Genomic DNA, 6,009 nt, shown 5'->3' on the forward strand with positions numbered 1-6,009 from the left:
GAACGAGCTGCGGCCTGAGTCCCCCGGCCGGCGAGGGAGGGCCGAGCCCCCCGCCCGCCCGGGGCCACGTGGCCCCCGCCCCGAAGACAGCGCCCACCCCGCCGAGGGAAGGCACCGACCTCCCTGCCCCCGGGGAGAGAGCGCAGCGAGCGCCCCGGGTTCTCCGCTTTAAGAAAGGGGGAGGCGGGCGACAGCGAGCTGAGACGAGGAGACCAAGTGGGCTCCGAGAGGAGTCCACACCGTCCGCTGCCCCTCTCGGTTCAAGCCCTCACCCCCAGTCTGCCTGGGATCTGGCGGGGCCAGAAGAAACACTTCCAGAAAGTCCCTGGCCTCACATCCTGGACTGGGGGTTTCTGGCCTCTACTGTTAATGCAGCCTCTCCATTTTCCAGGGCTCTGGGCTGAGAAAAGGGGAGGAAGCCCTTCGGGGCCACCCCACCCAGCCAGACAGGACTCCGGAGGCGGCCCCTCCCTGGGGGGCTGACAAGGGCTGTGCTCCCATGGCTCCTGAAGAGCCTGTGATGGTGAGGACTGGGGAGGACGCCCAGGCAGACCAGGCCTAACCCCCCCACACACCCCGCCTCTCCCCTCTCCCCTCTCATCCTAGCAGACAGCCCTTCTCATGGGGGGGGGAGCCAGGTAAGGGCTGGAAGAGGGACGCTGGATCAGGGGCCTCCCTCTCTGTGTACCACAGAAAGAGCTGATGAAGATGCCAAAGGATAGGTAGGGCCAGCATTCAGCCCCCACCTCCCCCAGCTTGCTCCCACCTCCTTAGGTTCTTTTTTTTTTTAGAGGTTTTTGCTATTGCGGCTCACCCGAGAAAGTCAGAGAGACAGAAAGCGAGAAATCACTCCCCAGGGGGATGGCCACGCTGCAATTCCTTTTCCATTCTCCTCTCAGGATCTTGGGCACGCACGCACATGCACCAGGTGACCTGGTGTGAGTGTAAGCCACCAGGTCTGGGACTCAAACTGTGGTCAAGTACATGGGAATATGGGAGTCCGGCGACATAGCAGTTACACCAACTGCTTGACCCTGGTTCTTTTTTTTTTTTTGGAAGAGCTATTTTATTTAACTTTTTTCATTTATTTATTATAATTTGACCAGAGAGGGACAGAGCAAGAGTGAGAGCAAGAGAGAGGGAAAGTGAGAAAACGAGCCTCCAGGGGTCCGGGACTCAAACCATAGCAGGCCATGTGGGAATCCAGCACCCTTAACCACCATGCCACCTGTGGGCCCCAACCCCTTAGGTTCTTACGGTCCTGCTTCAAAAAACCACTTCTTGGAACCAGAGTTAGCATAATTGCTAGGTCACTGGAATCCCATGTAGTCGACCGCGGTTCGCGTTCCGGACCCGGTGGCTTAAACTCACACTGGACGTGTGTGCGTGCGTGCCCAAGATCCCGAGAGGAGAATGGAGGAGAAGGGATTGCGGCATGGCCATCCTCCCTAGGGGGTGATTTCTCGCTGTCTCTCTGTCTCTCTCTCTCTCTGGCTGGAGAGCACATGTACCCTATAGCAAAAAAGCCTCTCCAAACAAACAAAAAAAGTCCTCAGTCGTGTGTGTGTGTGTGTGTGTGTGTGTACATACACAAGAAGGAAAGAAACTAAGAGCAAAAAGAAAGGAGAGCTGGGCTGAGAACCAGTTTCTAGGATCGTGACCTTCCAGTGGGGCACGCCAAGCCCTTCTGGACCTTGCTCCCCTTAATCATGGCAGGCAGGCCATGGAGGAGGAGCAATGCTGCTGAAGGAAGGCTCTTCATCAGCTTCCTTAGCTAGCTGCCGCTAGATGCCAGACATGTGCTAGGAACGGGGCAGCAAGGAGAGGAAGTCCACGTCCCGCCTTCTGCCAGCAGGCAGAGCCAAGTCCTGGCCACACTGTGGAGAAAGGGCTTCTCCTGCAGCTGGAGGAGCTCAGGAGGGGGGACTCGGAGAAGTGATGTTGATGGTGTTCTCAGAGGTGACCTTGGAATGTAAAGGGACAAGCTCTCCATTCCACAGACAGGGAAGGAAACAGATTTTTTTTTTTTTAAGTTTTTGCAATTGGGCATATAAGCTCCCTAGAGGGAGACAGAGGGAAAGTGAGAAATCACCCCCCCACCCCCAAGGGGTTGGCCACCTCAATCCGATTTCCATTCTCTCAAGATTTTGGGCACATGCACACATACACACCCGGTCCTGGACTTGAACCTGAGAACCTGGCTCACCCAAATAGGAGCATTTTTTAAAAAGAATTGTTATACTAAGTTTTATTATTTTTATTTTAATTTGACCAGAGAGAGACAGGAGGGAGGCAGGGCGGGAGGAGCAATGCCAGGTCTGGAACTCAAACCACAGTCAGCCATGTGGGAGTCCAACACATTAACTACCACACCATCTGCTGGCCCCAAGGAACATTTTTGGAGAGGTTTTTGCTATAGGGCATGTGCATTCTCCAGAAAGACAGAGACAGAAAGCGCCGCAATCCCTTCTCCTCCATTCTCGATCTTGGGAATGCACACACATGCCCGGCATGAGATTAAACCACTGTGTCTGGGACTCAAACTACGGTCGACTACATGGGAGTCCAGCCACATAGCCATTATGCTAACTGCTGGTCCCTAAGGGGCATCTTTTTAAAAGAATTATTTTAGTTATTTAATTTTATTTTTTAATTTTAATTTGACCAGAGAATGACAGAGTGAGAGAGAGAGGGGGGAAGTGAGAAAGCAAGCCACCAGGTCCCGGACTTGAGCCATGGTCAGCCATGTGAGAGTCCAGCGCCCTCAACCACCACACCACCTGCCAGCTCCCCATGGAGCTTTTTTTTTTTGAGAGGTTTTGCTATAGGGCGGATGTGCTTGCCAGAAAAACAAAGAGAGAGAGAGAGAGAGAGAGAGAGAGAGAGAGAGAAAACACCCCCAGGGGGTGTGATTCTCCTCTCGGGATTTTGGACATGCACACACGAACCTGGCATGAATTTAAGACACCGGTACAGGGCTAGAACTGGGAGTCCAGCGACATGGGAGTCCAGCGACATAGCCATTACGCAACTGCTGGTCCCCCACCACCACCCAGGAGCATTTTTAAAAGTACATGGCAGGCCAGCAGATGGCATGGTGGTTAAGGCACTAGACTCCCACATGGTTGACTGGAGTTCAAGTCCCAGACCTAGCAGCTTGCTTTCTCACTTCCTCTCTCTCACTGTCTCTCTCTAGTCAAATTTAAAAACAACTGGGACCAGGATCAGGACCAGCAGTTGGCATAATAGACTCCCATGTAGTCAACCATGGTTTGAGTCCCGAAACCGGTGGTTTAAACTCACACCAAGCGCGTGTGCGTGCGTGCCCAATATCCTGAGAAGAGAATGGAGAAGAAGGGATTGCTGCATGGCCATCCCCCCTGGGGGTGATTTCTCCCTTTCTGTCTCTCTGTCTTTCTGGCGAGTGCACACGCCCTGTACCAAAAACCTTTCCAAAAAAAAAAAAAGAAAGAAAAAAAGAAGAAGGGACCAGGCAGTGGCCTGGTGGTTAAGGCACTGGACTCCCCCACATCGCAACATGGTTTGAGTCGTGGACATGGTGGCTTGCTCTCACTTTTCCTTTCTCTCTTTCTCTATCTGGTCAAATTTTTAAAAATATCCTTTCAGGATTTTGAGCACAAAACACGTACTGAGTGTGTTTTTCTTTCTTTCTTTTTTTTTTTACAAATAATTTATTTAATTTCATTTGTTATTATTATCACATTTTAATTTGACCAGAGAGAGAAAAAGGGAAGTGAGAAAGCAAACCTTCAGGTCCAGGACTTAAACTACAGTCAGCCACATGGGTGTTCAGTGCCTTAACCACCATGCAACCTGCCAGCCCCCCCAAGCATATTTTTCAAGCCACTAGGTCCAGGATTCACCACACGGTCAGCCATGTGGGATTCAACCACTTTACCCAGCAAGCCATGCACTGGCTCCATACCTTGTTTTCATTTTTATTTTTATTTACTCGTTTTATTTTTAGGGTTTTTTGTTTGTTTGTTTGTTTGTTTTGGAGAGATTTTTGCTATAGGGCATGTATACTCACTGGAGAAACAGAGAGATAGAAAGCAAGAAATTGTCCCCGGGGGGGACGGCAATGTTGCAATTCCCTCTCTCCCATTCTCTCTGGATTTTGGGCACACATGCACATGCACCTGGCATGAGTTTTAAGCCACCAAGTCCAGGACTCAATCTCCAGTCAACTATGCAGGAGTCCAGCAACATAACCATTTCACCATCTGCTGGTCCCTATCTTTAGGTTTTTGTCATAGGGCGTGTACACTCACCAGAGAGAGACAGAGACTGTGAGAGGGAAAGTGAATAATCATCCCCCAGGGGTGATGGCCATGCCACAATCCCTTCTCCTCCACTCTCCTTCTGGAATTTTGGGCACGTACACACACACACTGGCATGATTTTCAAGCCACCAGGTCTGGGACTCGAACCATGATCGGCTGTGTGGGAGTCCAGCACCTTAACCATCACACCACCTGCTGGCCTCCCCATACCCTGTTCTTAGACTAATGGGATTTAAAATAATTTTGCTGGGACCAGCAGTTAGTGTAATGGCTATGTCACTGGACTCCTATGTAGTTGACCATGGTTCGAGTCCAGGACCTGGTGGCTTAAACTCATGCCGGGCGCGTGTGCGTGCGTGCCCAAGATCCCAAGAGGAGAATGGAGGAGAAGGGATTGCAGCATGGCCATCCCTCTCTTTCTATCTCTCTGTCTCTCTCTGTCTGGCGAGCGCACGCGCCCTATAGCAAAAAACCTCTCCAAAAAATTAATTAATTAATTAATTAATTAATTTTGCTTTGAGAACTATCTGGATGCTCCCTTACATCCATCTGCTCCTGACCCCGGGTAGCCAAGGCAAGAGTCAGGAGAGACAATCCAGCCTCCTCTGTACCTCCCACCTACCTCAGCCTTGTCTAGTACCCTGATTCAAGCCCCGAGGCCCAGCTCCTGTCCCACCCCTATATGCTACCCCACCTCTGCCATGCTCTGTCCACAGGGGACTGCCTCCCATCTTTTCCCTGACCTTGGACCTCCTCCTTCTCCCAAACCTTCCCTGCCTCGTATCCCAGCATCCTCCCAGCCAGTGTCACCATTAACAATGCGGTCAGTCCAAATGCCCAGCTGGTGAGTGGACAGGGTGGGCAGTGTCAGCCTCTCCAGCCTGGAGCCCTCCGCGCTCCTGGCTTCCTGCTGTGGTCCGTCCAGGTCCCAGCTCAGGAGCAGAGCAGGATCTGCCTGGGTGTCAGAGCCTCACAGCCGTGGCTTCTCCTGAACCAGAACAGAGATGACCACAGGAGAAAGAGGCAGTGCTAGGGAGGGACGGTTAGCCGAGGTTTCTGCACCTTGGGACTAAAAGGCCAAGAGGTCTAGGCTGGGGCTAAGAGGGATTCATTCACTCATTCATTCACTACTGGAACCCTACACAAGCCGGGCCCTGCCCTCAGGGTGCTTAGGACCTGGTAGGCACAGAGGTGTGGCCTCTGGGGCTGCTTGCCCAGGTTTTTCTCAGAGGGCTGGATTCCTCCCCAGGGATAGGACATCAGGGGTGAGGAGCGGCAGGGCTGTGATGGGGGCAGATGCCCGCATCCCTAGGCGGAGCCCACACCGGTTTGTCCCGCCATCACATCTGTAAGTTCAGGTTCTTGTTCCCGGATCCCAGCCAGGTCCTCTGGGAATCCTCAGACCCTCTCCATTCCCAGAATGCCACACACACACCCCCTTGCCCAGCAGCGACCTCACCTTCACTGCCTCGCACGCTCACCTTTTACCTCCCTCTGGAGACTGAATTTTTTTCCGAACACTCCCACCTCCCTCTGCTTCCCACCAGCTCCCTTCACCTGCAGCCAGTTTATACCTTGTCACCTCCTGGGTCAGCCCACCTGCCCGCATTTGATGTCCCTGAAAAGGCAGGCATGGCGCTCCTATCCCTCCATTTCCTTGACCAATGGCTAGAATCACGGTGCCTCCTGCTGGTATAGCTGGGTA

The sequence above is a fragment of the Tupaia chinensis genome, unplaced genomic scaffold (assembly GCF_000334495.1).
Source record: "Tupaia chinensis unplaced genomic scaffold, TupChi_1.0 Scaffold143970_1, whole genome shotgun sequence".
Taxonomy (NCBI): domain Eukaryota; kingdom Metazoa; phylum Chordata; class Mammalia; order Scandentia; family Tupaiidae; genus Tupaia; species Tupaia belangeri.